At 38.4% G+C, this 15077-nt stretch overlaps 1 protein-coding gene across 1 annotated transcript in view; it reads right to left on the bottom strand.

Annotated features, from left to right (window-relative positions):
- HTR1F (5-hydroxytryptamine receptor 1F) overlaps positions 1 to 14863 on the bottom strand; it is a 199613-nt gene extending 184750 nt beyond the window's left edge. The window contains exon 1 of the mRNA XM_077989900.1: positions 14392 to 14863. The gene's annotated coding sequence lies outside the window, so the exon portion shown is untranslated. The remainder of the gene's footprint in view (positions 1 to 14391) is intronic.
- Positions 14864 to 15077: the final 214 nt, after the last annotated feature.

Raw genomic sequence — 15077 nt, forward strand, 5'->3', positions numbered from 1 at the left:
TTAATCAGCAGAGTGAAGAGACAACCTGATGAATGGGAGAAAATATTTGCAAACTCTTCATCTGACGAGGGACTAATATCTAGAATATATGATGAACTCAACAGAAAAAATAAAACAAATAATTCCATTAAAAAGTGGGCAAAGGACAAGGAAAATGTAAATCATAACCACAGTGAGTTATCATTTTACCCAGGTTAAAATGGCTATTTTTAAAAAGACAAAAAATTACAGGTGCTCATAAGGAAACAGAGAAACAGAACTTTTATACACATTGATGGGAATATAAATTGTACAGCCACTATGGAAAACAGTATGGAGATTTCTCAAAAAACTGAAAATATAATCCAGCAACTCTACTACCAGATATGTATTCAAAGGAAAAGCAATTAGTATATCAAAGCATACCTGTACTTAAATGTTTATTGCAGCATTATTCATAATAGCAAAGATACGGAATCAACCTAATTGTCCATCAGTGGATGAACAGAAAAAGAAAATGTGGGATACATACACAATGGAATACTATTTTCCAATAAAAAAGAATGAAATCATGTCATTTGCAATCATATAGATGAAGCTGGTGGTCATTATGTTAAGAGAAATAAGCCAGACACAGAGACAAATTTCATATGTTCTTACTCATATGTGTGAGCTAAAAGTAGTTGATCTCATAAAAGAAATGAATGTGCGTGTAAATGAGGCAAAGAAAAGTGTTTGGTTAATGAGTACAAATATGCAGTTAGTTAGAAGGCATAAGTTCTAATGTCTGATAGCAGAATATGGTAACTATAGTTAGCAACAGTGTACAGCACATCTGTTTTTATTTTATTTTATTTTTTTAAGTTCCAGGGTACACATGCAGGAGGTGCAGATTTGTTACACAGGTAAATGTGTGCCATAGTGGTTTGCTGCATTTATCAACCCATCACTTAGGTATTAAGCCCAGCGTGCATTAGCTATTTTCCCTAATTCATATTTCAAAGTAGCTAGAAGAATTTGAAATGTTCCCAACACATGGAAGTGATAAATACCCAAGCTGATAGATACTCTAAATAGCCTGACTTGATCGTTACACATTTTATCCATGCAACAAAATATTATATGTACTCTCTATATATGTAAAATACTATACATCAATTTTAAAATAAAAAATGATATGAAACACACAGGAAAAACCCGAATAAGAAATGTGTGGAACTCACAGGAAGTCAATTATAAAACTTTATTGACAAACATGAAACATCTAAATTAATTGAGAGACAATGTATTTCCCTGTGAGAAATCCAGTCAGTCATTTCACATTCATCTATACTCAAACTGCTATTCTAATAAATATCTTAACTTTTTTGCTATCTCACAAAATTGCCCATGCTCACTAAGGAGGAACAAACAGAAGAGAATAAAGAAAATTTTGGAGAAGAGTGGTAAAAAAAATCCTTGCTCTACAAGTTGTTAATATATTATAAAATTTACAATAACTAAAAGTAATATATTCCTGCTGCAACAATCAAATAAGGGAGCAATTAAATAGAACTCATCATGTTAAACAGAAACACCCAGTAGATGGTAAAATTAATGTTTCATAACAGTTGGGATAGAATGACTTTCAAAGACATGGCATTAGTGTTGACTCTAGAAAAAAAGATTATGATAACAACTTATCACACATGATACATAAAAATGAATTTCAGCTTCATCAAAAGTCTAAATTAAAATAAATAAGGTAATAAAAATTAGAAGATATAAAGAAATGCCCAACAGATCTTTAGATGGAAAGTTGCAAGCTTACTGTTGGTTTTAGAAAACTGAAACCAAACCAAAGTAAAAAAGTTGAAATGTTAAACTACATAAAATTTAAAATTACTTATCATCAATAATTTCCATGAAACAAGTTCCAAGACATCAACGGAGGAGAAAATTTGCAGCATACAACAGACAAAGCTTTGGAAAAACAAATACTTCTATAGTAATATGAGCAAAAAGCACTGCCAGATAACTCAAAAAGGAGGAATTCAGGTAACAACAAAAGTAAGAAAAATACTGATATTCAACTTTCTAGATAATCAAATGGGAAATATACTAAAATCAAGAATTGAGATATATAATTTTGGCTATCAACTCAGCAAAATTTTTTATAAAGCTAAGATATACCACTCAATAATACTCAATTGTTTTTTGAGAATGTTGTTGTAAAATTTTAGAGAATTTTTTTTCTTTTTTGAGCAATGAGGTCTTGCTGTGTTTCCCAGGCTGCCCCAACACCTGGGCTCAAGCATTACTCACATTTCAGCCTCCCGAATAGCTGGGACCACAGGCATGCACCACCAAGCCTTGCTTTTATTTTATTATTTAAAAAGTTTCATAAATATATGCATGTTTTCAACAATGAAGAAAATGTTATTAAAATAAAATCACATTTTTATATATCAGAAACACCTGCACGGTGAGAAATGAGAAACAAAATACTTTTTAGTTTTAAGTGTAAATATTGCAGTTCATTATTATTTTAAACCTGACAAATAATAAAAAGATAAAACACATAAATGAAATCAAAGGAGAATACAGTTTTTTGTCTAGTAACTTAGGGTCAAAGAGCAACAAAATATATAGCTGGAAAATGATAGGACTGAGTTGTAATGTGGATTTGTGTGCCCAGTTTCACCATTTATCTGCTCTTGGCTATAAAACAAACCATCTCTGGGAATCACTTCCCTCTTCTGTAAAATGGGGATAATCCTTCTTGTCCACCCTTGAAAATAACATGTAATAAAATATCTAAATGAAACCGTAAAAATAATCAGTTTATTCTCAAGTTACCATGATTGTACTCATGGAATTATATATAGTTCTATATTATTCTTCTACCTACTCAATTGTTTGTATACTAGGCAGAAGAATTCCTTCTACTTTTCATTTTGGAAGATCTGATCTGACTTTTATATGCTTTAGAATTCATTCACTCAGAAAGCACTTCCCTACTGTAACACGAATTGTACATATTTTGTATCTTATGTCAAATTAGATGCTTATTCTGAGTAATGTTCCCATATATGACACTGGTTTTACCGTAACCTTTCTGAATATCACTGCAGAAGTGAAATTGTCTACTTACAATTTCACAATAGTATGATGCTTTCATATACTTTTTTTTTTTTCATTAATTTTAACCATGACCTGAGAAACTTGGGATATAACTTTTTTTTTCTTTTATCATACTTTAAGTTCTAGGGTACATGTGCACAATGTGCAGGTTTGTTACATATGTATACATGTGACATGTTGGTTTGCTGCACCCATTAACTCGTCATTTACATTAGGTATATCTCCTAATGCTATCCCATCCCCCTGCCCCCACCCCACGACAGGCCTCGGTGTGTGATGTTCCCCTTCCTGTGTCCAAGGGTTCTCACAGAGAATACTGTAAACACCTCTATGCAAATAAACTAGAAAATCTAGAAGAAATGGATAAATTCCTGGACACATACACTCTCCCAAGACTAAACCAGGAAGAAGTTGAATCCCTGAATAGCCCAATAACAGGCTCTAAAATTGAGGCAATAATTAATAGCCTACAAACCAAAAAAAAGTCCAGGACCAGACGGATTCACAGCCGAATTCTACCAGAGGTACAAGAAGGAGCTGGTATCATTCCTTCTGAAACTATTCCAATCAACAGAAAAAGAGGGAATCCTCCCTAGCTCATTTTATGAGGCCAGCATCATCTGATACCAAAGCCTGGCAGAGACACAACAAAAAAAGAGAATTTTAGACCAATATCCCTGATGAACATCAATGCAAAAATCCTCAGTAAAATACTGGCTTTCATACACTTTTTAAAAAGTGCCTCAATCTGGACAGAATTTCCCCCCTTAGATCCTGAGGATAGCAATGATGTTCAATGAGACATTGCACCTGCTTTTAGTGAGAGGGTAAATCGGGAATATATATATAGAAAGGAAGTTTGCATAGAATTGAGCTAAATCTTGGTAAACTTCTTTAAGACAAAAATGAAGTTTGTAAGGATTTTAATCCATACACTTGAAGGCCCTTTCCAGGATTATGACTAAGATAAATAATATTTTTTCGCTTCTGATATCTTCTAAAATTGATGGTGACTGAGTGAACTTAATCAGGAGAGAGAGGGGAAAGGAAAATTCACAGATGAATTTGAGAGAAAATGGATTTTGGAGCATTTGAAATCCTGGTTCCTTTTCTCAAAACAGAAAGTCTCCAAATCATACAATCTAGACTTTATTTATGAAAGGTAAGAATAGACAGCTCCATTGCTTTTATTTCAACCAGAATTACTAAGATTGAAGGGTCCTCCTTGGCTTGTCAAGCAGCTGCCAAGATTCTAAAAAACTGCCAAAAGATGCCTTGAATTATTAGTGCTGTCTTGTGGTAGCTGCACTTGATAAAACATAAACAGAATGTTGCAATGGGCACTTTCCAAATCTGCGACTTATTATTTCAAACATTATTTAATAAAAAGGCATGAAAATATGCAACTAACCTATTTACTTTTACATGTACCATAAAACTGATCTCCCCTTGCTTGTAAGCATGTGCCAAATTTGTCTTTTTCTGATGTTACTTAGCTATTAATACAATGGTCAGGAACTGTGCTTCCTATGATAATCAGAAAAAAATCAAGCCAGGAGTGATGGCTCATGCCTGTAATCCCAGCAGTTTGGGTGGGCCGAGGCAGGAGGACTGCTTGAAGTCAGGAATTTAAGACTAGCCTAGGCAATATCATGACATACTGTCTGCACAAGGAAAACGGAAAAATTAGCCTCGCATGGTGGTGTGGGCCTGTAGTTCTAGCTGCTTTGGAGGTTGAGGTGGGCAGATCACTTGGCCCCCAAATTTCAAGGCTGCAGTGAGCTGTGATCATGCTACTACTGCACTCTAGCCTGGATGACAAAACAAGACCATGTCTCAAAAAAAAAAAGAAGAATGAGAGAAAGAGGAAAGAAGCAAGGAAGGAAGGAGGGAAGGAAGGAAAGAAAGAAGAAGGGAGGGAGGGAGGGAGCAAGGGAGGGAGGGAAGGAAGGAAGGAAAGAAGAAGGGAGGGAGGGAGGGAGCAAAGGAGGGAGGGAGGGAAGGAGGGAGGGAAAGAAAGAAAAATAAAGAAAAGGAAAGAAGGAAGGAAGGAAAGAAAAAGAAAGAAAGAAAGAAAGAAAGAAAGAAAGAAAGAGAGAAAGAAAGAAAGAAAGAAAGAAAGAAAGAAAACAAAGCCATGCTTTATATATTTTCCTAAATATCACAAATGACTTAAAAACAAACTATTAAAGGATCAAAACATAATTATAAAATAAGGACTTTTCATGTCTAGGTATTTGGATATAATCTCGACTAGTTTAATGTATATACTGCTTTTTACTTCTATAAACTATCTATCTCCAATACGAAAGGAAAATATCTTGGATCCCCAAAATCACTAAGGAAAACTCAAGCTGCAAGCTGCTTAGGGCAAACCTGCCTCCCATTCTATACAAAGTTATCCCTCTGCTCACTGAGACAGCCTCCTTTGAAAAGGCTAATCAGAAACTCAAAGGAATGCAACTGTGTGTGTCTCACCTATCTGTGGTCTGGAAGGTCCCTCCCCACTAGTCTTCCTTCCCTTGCTTCAAGATGTCCCGCCTTTCCAGACTGAACCAACGTACTTCTTACATATATTGACTGATGGCTCATGTCTCCCTAAAATGTGTAAAACCAAGTGGTGCCCTGACCAGCTTGGGCACATGTCGTCAGAACTTCCTGAGGCTGTGTCACAGGCACACCCTCAACCTTGGCAAAACCAACTTTCTAAATTAATTGAGACCTATTTCAGATTTTCTGGGTTCACACAAACAAGATTTTATTCCACTAATTTTTCACTATAAGTATGCTACTACACTGATATACTATAAGGTATAAGATGAGGAGATAACACAAAAAGAAAAAGAAAGATTGAAGCTAAATTAGCGCCAAAGACCTTTGAATCCTAGATAAGCTAGAAAGGTAAGCCTCTGCAAAAGATGAGTGCTTATTAATAACTCCAGATTTAACTCAGATATTTTTGTTCAATATTGGTTGACATTGTTTTGAAATAGATGAAAGTTTGATATAAGGAAAATGTAACCCCATATTCATTTCCAAAAAAGGAATAGAAATAACTATAGTAATGTAAATTTATATTGTATACAAAAAATAAAGGCAGTTTAAAGTGGGTTATTGAGTGAGGCTATATACTTTTCATTTCTTGATATTTTGTTATATAAGAGAAACAGCCATCTGTCTTAAAGACTGTAGGTACAGAAGATTACATTAGGAAGCTTCTCTGGGGTTTTATTTTGTCTTTTTATGAAAAAGTTTGAAAGAGAGAAATGCCATAGACAGAGTCACCAATGAACAGAGAAAGACAATTTTTTGAGATGATTTCTAGAAAATCACTCCTACTCAACGGTAGTTGTAAAGTGTTACATAACATGGCTTGTTTACAGTTCCTCTTAACTTAGGCAACAGGGGAGTCACAGAAGTTTCCCTTTGATACTGTTTGTGCTGAGCACTACAGTTCATTCAGTCTGTAAGATACAGACAGAAACGACTCCATTTCTGCCTTCCAGGTACTCACTAGCCTAACTGGAGAGAACAGATATGTAAATTAATAAAATACAAATAGCATGGTGAATGCACTATGGATATTTACAAAAGGTTCACAGCTAGTTTAGAGGAGTGAATTACTTTTTAGCAAAGGAAGAAGTCTGGGAAGGAAAACAAATCCATGTAAATTTCGGCAAATGACTAAGAATTTGCCAGGTGGAAGGAAGGATATTCAGAGCTGAGAGAAGAAAGGAAAACCTTTGTCAGAGAAGTGTGAGTAGTTCCCTATTGCTGAGCATAGCTAGTGGGCTGGCAAGGAAGAGTGGCTGGAAGTAAAGTTGGAGCAGGAATTCAGAGGAAGAAGGACTTGGAAGGATGAGCTACAGGGCTTGGCTTGTTTCCAGAATGACATGAGGAGCCACTAAAGGATTTTAAGCATGAGACAGAACTAATCCCTAAAATTAATTTGGTGGCAGTATGGGGAAAATGAATAATGAGGGCAAGGTTAGATTCAGGGAGATGAGTTTGGAAGGTATTAAAAGAGTCTAGGCTAAGCATATTGACTAAATAAGTAATGAATGATCAGGAAAGTATAGTATATTTGAGACACCCATCTAACAGTAGACTGACTGCATCCAGTTGAGTCTGGAGGAAAACTTTAAAAAAGAAATTTGGGAGAGTCTCTCTAATAGAGTATGGACTATATGAGGCTTAAACATTTAGGGGAGAAAGATGAGTTTAATTATGAACCTGTTAACTGAGCATAGAGGTCATCCATCTGTCCATGTCACCATCTTAAGGGCTTTTAGTTTAATAGGGAGGATTGGGCTGGACATGCAGAAGAGAGGGGAATTTACCCCAATACTGGGATGTATCCTACTGGTGCTACTCAGTGGACTACTTGTACAAGCTCATGGAATTACATAATGTTGTATCAGATAGTGACGGTTTTATTCTCCTTTCAATTTCCTTTCCCTTTGGATTAACCACTTCAAAGACTTCTAACTTGGTGGAAATTTGTTCTTAACTTTTGCTCATCTACTTTTTACTTCAAGAGAATGTTAGCCTCAGGCTCAAGTCTTTTAGCTGACAATAAATACCTAATTAAAATTTCATAGTATCACTATGTTGTTTGCTAGATTCTTTTTATCATTTCATCTTATATGTTTGGAGTAGTATCCATTTTCCATTAACAATATTGATAAGAATTTTATTTTTATTGATATTTTAAAATATGATTCAATTTAAAGAAATGACATAAAGAAGAAATAGTGTTGCGTGCAGGTCTGAAAAAAATCATGAAGGCAGTATGTATAAGGACTTGGATATGCAAAAGGGGACTATTAGTGGGTAATGCTAGAACTGAGAGTCACCTTCACATTTGGACAAACTAGGATTCATCATCTCATTTGGAGTTGCTGAAATTACAGTAACTGATGAAATTTTTGTATAAGAAAGTCTAGGAAAGATTCCCAGCTCTCACTGATGGGCTTCAGTGGTCTGCTAATTGTCTAAAATTATCTGCAAATATTTGTATCTATGTGCATTTTTCCCTTGGGGAGAAATGACATAGTTTGTTTTTATTTTCATTTTTTCCTGTTTTTGTTTTGAGACTCTCAAAGGGATCTTTGACCAAAACGTAAAATGGAAGTGAATGAACAAGAGAGCTAAGAATGGGCAATGGAAAAGGATCCCCAAACGAATGGAGAAGTAAAAATCAAAGATACCAGTAAGGGGACCGAGAGAGTGCTGTTAGAGATTTCACAGGAAAGACAAGTATCTCTGAGCCTCAGGAAAAATAAGGCATGAATGATTAATGGTTAGCTCTGTCCAGTGTTCCTGAGTCGTTCAGTGAGCTGAGGTTTCAGGGATCAGTAGCTTCTGATTTAATAATATAGTGACTGTTGCCAAAGTAGTTTCATGGGTTGGTGGGAGTGGAATCCGTCCTGTGATGGGAGAGGAGTTAATGGGAGTGGAGGAGCTGGTGACAGGAAATAAAAATTAGCTTTTTTTTTTTTTTTTTTTTTTTTTTTTTAAGAGAAGATAGCTGAGCAAAGATCAAATGGGACTCTAGCTATGGCGGTGGGGGCTCAGGGTCATGACAGCTTTGCTGTTTTTATGGATGGGAGTGATATAATCTTAATACCTTTAAATAACAAAGTCATGAAATACAGAAGAGGCTCAAGTTGCAGGTGGTTAAAAGACTTGTTTATGAAGCAAAATTCAGATTGGAGTGGGGGCAGTTGTGGGACCCAGAGCAGAGAGGGTGGTCAGCATGGCAGTAGACCTGGAGGGAAGCAGAGGAGCTGAGCAGATAGACATACAGGAGTTGGAACTGGTGAGGGAGATTCATTCCTGAGAACCTCTGAAGTCCCAGTAAAGGACCGTCCTGAGACTGAAGGGAGAGGGGGGCAGAGACAGTGTTAGTTTGGAGCATGTGGGAAACTGGAGGGAGTGGCAACCCATGGTAAGAAAGACTTGATGAGAGGTTGACGATCTGAACAACAAGACCTGAGACTTTATGATGCCATCAACTGCAGTCGTTCATACAACTGTCCCAAGCACACTTAGCTTTAGGAATGTAGGATGCTGGCCAAAGGACAGATCCAAATCTGGGAGTTTCTGGGAAATGGCACTGTCCCTGTTCCTCATCCTGCTAGTTCCCTCTCTTACTAGCACCAGGCATGCCATCCCCTACCACTTATTAAAGGATTTGCTCCCACAGTAGTCCTTTCTGTGCCCCCGTCAACTTTGCCTTCTGTGTAGTTTATCCTCATTGGTTTACTTCTGACATTAATAACTCCCATTTTAAAAACAAGTATCCAAGGCCCACTCCAGCTACTTTTAATCTTCTTTTTGAAACTTTTTCAGAGTTATGTTATACATAGTATTCATTTCCTTATAACCCATTCTTTATTTTCTTTTATATTTTAAACTACATTTTTTTTTTCAGATTCATGTGTGAAGTTTTATTTAGGGTTTTGAATAGCTAATCTATGTGCACATGATTCAAAGGTATTAAAGTATATAAAAATAGAGTTTATCTTCCTTCTATCATTTTACCCTACCATCCAGTTTCCCTCCTTGTAGAAAACTACTATTATCTACTGTTTTTAAAATATATTTTCACATAAAGGCTCATTTTTCTTTGTTCTGTAATAAATGAAAGTATTTCAAACATACTGCATTGCAACTTTTTCTGCTAACTTAGCAGACATTGCAGATCTTTTAATTTTAACATATGGAAAGCTACCTAATAATTTTAACACCTGGACAGTATTCCATTGAATATATATACAGTTGTTCCTAGTTATCTATTAGGCATAGGCCCACGCCCCCCTCACCCCACCCAGTGAATGCCTCAAACCATGAATAACTCCAAACTCTCTATATATACACTATGTTTTTCCCTATCCATACATACCTATGGTAAACTTTAATTCATAAATTAGGCACAGTAAGAGATTACCAACAATAACTAATAACAAAGAACAATTAGAACAATACTCAGAATGACATGCAATTTACAACATGATTTTTGTATGTCTGAGATTTTCCATTTAATATTTTTAGACTGCAGTTGACTGCCAGTAGCTGAAACTAGGGAAAATGAAACTGAATAAGGAGGGACTACTATATATAGATTATTTGGCTTGTGTTCTATGTATACGTATTTATGTTGTTTTCAATTGTTTGCTTATATACAAAACTGCAAAGAGTAACTGTGAACATCTATTATTATTTTACTTAAGTGCAGACATATCTGTAAGATAAATTCCTAGAACTGGAATCACTAGGTCACCAATCTATGTTCAACTCTTAAAGATCAATCTTGTCACTACCATTTTGACTGAAATAGCTTTTATGAAGGTAATGTAAAATTCCAAGATAATTCTTTCCCTTTACATAATTTTGTACTTTAGCAACATTGGACACAGCTGATCATCATTTCCTTTTTTCTTTAAAAAAAAAATTCTTCTTTTGGCTTCCATAATATCACACCCTTCTGGATTTTTCCCTATTCCACTAACTGCTCCTTCTCAGTTTCCTTTTATGGCTCCTACCCTCTTCAATATCCATATTTTGGACTGCTCTAGAACTCTTTTCTCAGCTTGATCCTTTAAATACATTCTTCCCTGAAATTATTTCATAAAATCCCATTCTTTTAAATGCCATTTATATAATGATGACTCACACATTCTTATCTCCAACTCTGGCTTTTTCCTTGAGCTCTGTCCCATCTACCCCTGTTATGCCTGCACCTGGATATCTAGTAAGCGGCTCAAAATGTAACTGTTCCTTAGTCTTCTTTTATCAGTTGGTGACAACTGCATTTTTTTTCCTGTTGCTCTGGTCATAAATCTAGACATGAGCCTCAATTCCTTTCCTTCCAACACCAGCCATATCTAATCTATCATCAAGTCTTGTCACCTTTGCCTCCAAATACATCCAGAATTCACACACTTCTCACCATCTCTACAATACATCCTGGTTAAAGACTAGGCTGGCAAACACTAGTGACTGTCTGACAGCCTTCTTCCTTCCCCTCTTGACTTCCAACAGAAACTCTCCACAGAATAGCAAGAAGTCATTGGTGAAACGGTTTCCTGCTGAAATGCTTTCACATCTTCCCACTGTACACAGAAGAAAACAGGACCTCTGTACCCTAGGTTAAATGGACACATATTACTTCTGAGAGAAGGACATAACACAAAGAAATTGGAAAGATTATGAAATTCATAGAGTTTCCCCTTTTACATACTCACTGATGTAATTTTTGGCTATTTATGTTCATTTCTAGGCTCTAAAATATGTCCCTTTTGTTCCTTTTCAAGTGGAAGGATCATGTCTGTTTCAGATGTCAATTTTGAGTTTTCCTACTGCACTTCAAGGGTTCTTCACTTTTAGATCAGAAATTAGTATTTCTTCTCTAATTTAAAGCTGAGGGAATGGAAAAGCAAAGTTTCCACTTCCAGGGCACAGGAACTGTGGTTCTAGGTTGGATCACTACATATGTTTCCCTAGGGGTTTCTGGACCTGGCCACTAAAAGATTAATAGTGCTTTCAGCTAACAACCAGAAGGCAACACACAGCATCTTGTTTACCCTGCCTCAAACAGCATCCCATCCATCTTTCATATAGGAAAAGAAAGAGAATCCTGCCATGGTTTTGCAAATATCGCTATGTCCATGTTGTTTTACATTATCCAGTTATTACTAATGTACCAGAGAGTGCCCTTCAAACATCCTTAAAATGATTCCCGTAAAAGTTAATCAAATTAAAAAAAAGACCACATTTGCTAGATAAGAAAATTTAAACTATCACTCCTTTTATTTCGGATTAAGAAGTAAGTTGGCCAGGTGCTGTGGCTCACGCCTGTAATTCCAACACTTTGGGAGGCCAAGGCGGGCAGATCACAAGGTCAGAAGATCGAGACCATCCTGGCCAACGTGGTGAAACCCCCATCTCTACTAAAAATACAAATCAGCTGGGCGTGGTGGCACATGCCTGTAATCCCAGCTACTCAGGAGGCTGAGGCAGGAGAATCACTTGAACCAGGGAGTCAGAGGTTGCAATGAGCTGAGATTGCGCAACTGCACTCCAGCCTGGGTGACAGAGAGAGGCTCCATCTCAAAAAAAAGAATCAGTTATAATTTTGAAAGTCTTTGGAAAAATATGCACCCAACTTTAAATAAAAACAAAATATTTTCTAAGAAAAGTATGTGTATAATTTTAATTAACAGCTTTATAGTAGTCTTTATAAGAACAATAAAACCTTAATATAACTAGTTAAGTAAAACAATCATTTTTAAAAAGTGAACAAATTGACTTTACAAATGTGCTGTTGCTCAATCCCACCCATTTATATAATAAAATTTGGCTAATGAGGCAAAAATGGCAGAAAGTGCATTATTCTTTAAAGTCCTCATTCCAACAAATAAGTTATTTGTATGTTGTTGAAAGGGAACAACCCCTTAATATAACTTAAGCTCATTAGCTCTGTAATAAGCCCACGTGGATGAAACGTGAATAAATGATTCATACTAACTGAAAGATGTGTGGAAAAATACACTGAACTTCCTTGGATTAAAAATTAGTAAAATAAGTTATTTTCACAGGAACTCCTAAGTTAATATTAGGCAAGTGTAAAATTTATTCTAGAAACATCCGAGTTTGTTCCTTCATTGAACCACCTCTCCCAAAGCTTAGAAAACCCCTTTTGATGGCAAACAGTGAATAAATACTTTCATTCTCAAGACTGACTTTGAAACAAAGATTAGAACGGGGTTGGGGGGGAAGCAAGAACGACTCTTTCCTTAGGGAGGGCACGAAGTGGTGATGCTTGGACCTGTTTATGAGTTTTGGGAGGGGAAAATGGAGAGGAGGAAGAGGAAGAGACTGTAAGCCCACAGGCGATGGCAGAGTCTTCCTCAGATTTGCTTCTGCTGTGGATACCCTCACTTTATCAGCGGAAGGTAGCCCAGAGTCCATTCCACCTCTCGCAAGAAACACACAGACAAATGGGGCACACCAAACGTAAGCATCATTAGACTGTTGATCATCAAATCAAATTTCAAAGACTTGTATGTAAACGGAACTAGAGCGAAACCCATTTTAAAATTTGTACTGTTTTCCTGTTTTTTTTTTCTCTCTCTCTCTCTTTTTTTTTTTTTTTTTGGCATAGCACATCTTCTAAAATTTAATCAAATTGCAATAATTATATATCTGTTCCAGAAGATGGGGGAGAAGTTAATGCCACCTGCTTATGTCATCTTAAATATTCACCTAACAAATCATCTTAACTATATTACCATCGTCAAGGTGCCTGGGAAGTAATTAACATGCAGGAAAAACAAAATCTATTCCTTAGGGCTTCTTCCAAAGTGCCTGTCCTTGGGAAAGGCTCTCTTATCCAGGGCCCCATCAGTGGCCACCTCTTTCATGCAAACTGAAATAACCTCAACATCAAATCCAGCATTGGAATCTCCCCAAATGCCCATCTCCGTTTGCATTTTTTTCTCGTCATCCCTGAGGTCTCCCAGCCCCTTTAGGGGCAGGAACCCTGAGGATGAACCCTCATTCTGTCGGCCTCTCGAATTCCTCTTTCTCTTTTTCTTGATCATCCCTCCAAACAGGAAGGCGCCAACAACCCTACCTTGAGTCAGACCTGCGGCAGCCAGGCAAGCTGCAGCTGCGAGGTGGAAGCTCTCTCCGACCCTTTTACCTCAATGGTTCGTACCCGCGGGAAATTAAGTTGGAAAACTGCAAGCGATTTCCGATCTACGGCTTCTTCCAGCTCCTCACATTTATCTTACCGTCCCCCACGTGAATCCTCCCAAGATCCCACCGAGAGATGGATTCGAAGACTCTCCCCTCTTTCCACTGCTGGATTCTGGCCCGTGCCCGGTCTCTCTCCACCCCAGCGGCTCCCCGAGGTAGGAGCGCCGGGAGCCTGCGCCCTCAGTGGGATCTCGCAGGCTTGGACTGCCACCCCTCGCCCTTGGGCCCGGGTCAGACCCCTCCCTCCCTCCCAGCCTTGACCACTGTCTCCGCCTAGCACCACGAAACTTCGCCCCCAGGGAGCAGGGGTTGTGGGCAGAAAGAGGAAAGGGCAGTTCTTGAATTCCTGCGCTGTTGGATCAAAGTAGTGTGGGAAAGGACTTGGCGCCGGCTTCCCAGCGTTTCCGCGGAGAGCAGGCGCTGTCCAGCCTCCCACTCCCCATGTCCCCACGCCCCTTCCCCACCTGCGCGCCAGCTGCGGGCGTGACGCGCACTCCCGGGCTCAGCGCTGTTCCGCACACTCACCCCCGGCGCTCCCTGCAGCAGTCGGAGCTGGCAAGGTGGCGCCCCCAGCCCCGGGGCGCGGGAGGGCAGGGGCGACCCCACGGGGCGGGAGGACAGCGGCGCCTGTCGCCAGCTTTCGGGGCTACGGCGGTGACTGCGCGCGGGGGAAGTCTTGCGCCGCCCTTGCGGGTCCCGTGCGCCTGCGGGCAAGCGGAGGTCCGAGACTCTCCAGCACGCCTAGCACCCCTCTCTTCTTGCCTTCCTCGCTTCCTTCCTTCAACACCCCTCTCTCCCTTTCTCTCTTGCTTCTGTCACTTTTTCGCCTCCCTGCCTCTTCGCTCCTCCGTCTTCTCCCTCCCCTTTCACTGATGCGTGGAAAAGGGCGGGGGAGAAAAAGAGTCCCGTCTCTTTAACTTGAGTGGTACCTTGGAGATTATCTGTTCATGGCATCTGAAAATGACGTGAATCACTTTTCCGAAAACATTTAAAATAAAATGATTTTTGCCTCATATTTTTTCATCTTTGCGTCTTCTTCCCAGTGACTCTTTTTATCCAGCTGGGTGGCTAACAATGAGAGACGTCAGATAAAGAAAGCAAAACGGGAATTATAGGTAGCGGGCTTTGGAAGTGGGATCGTGAACAGCCCTTGAGTGGGCCCAGGAATTAATTTACCCACAATTTCATAAAGAAGGCACTTTCTGAAAAAG

This window comes from Macaca mulatta, chromosome 2 (genome assembly GCF_049350105.2).
Source record: "Macaca mulatta isolate MMU2019108-1 chromosome 2, T2T-MMU8v2.0, whole genome shotgun sequence".
NCBI classification, from domain to species: domain Eukaryota; kingdom Metazoa; phylum Chordata; class Mammalia; order Primates; family Cercopithecidae; genus Macaca; species Macaca mulatta.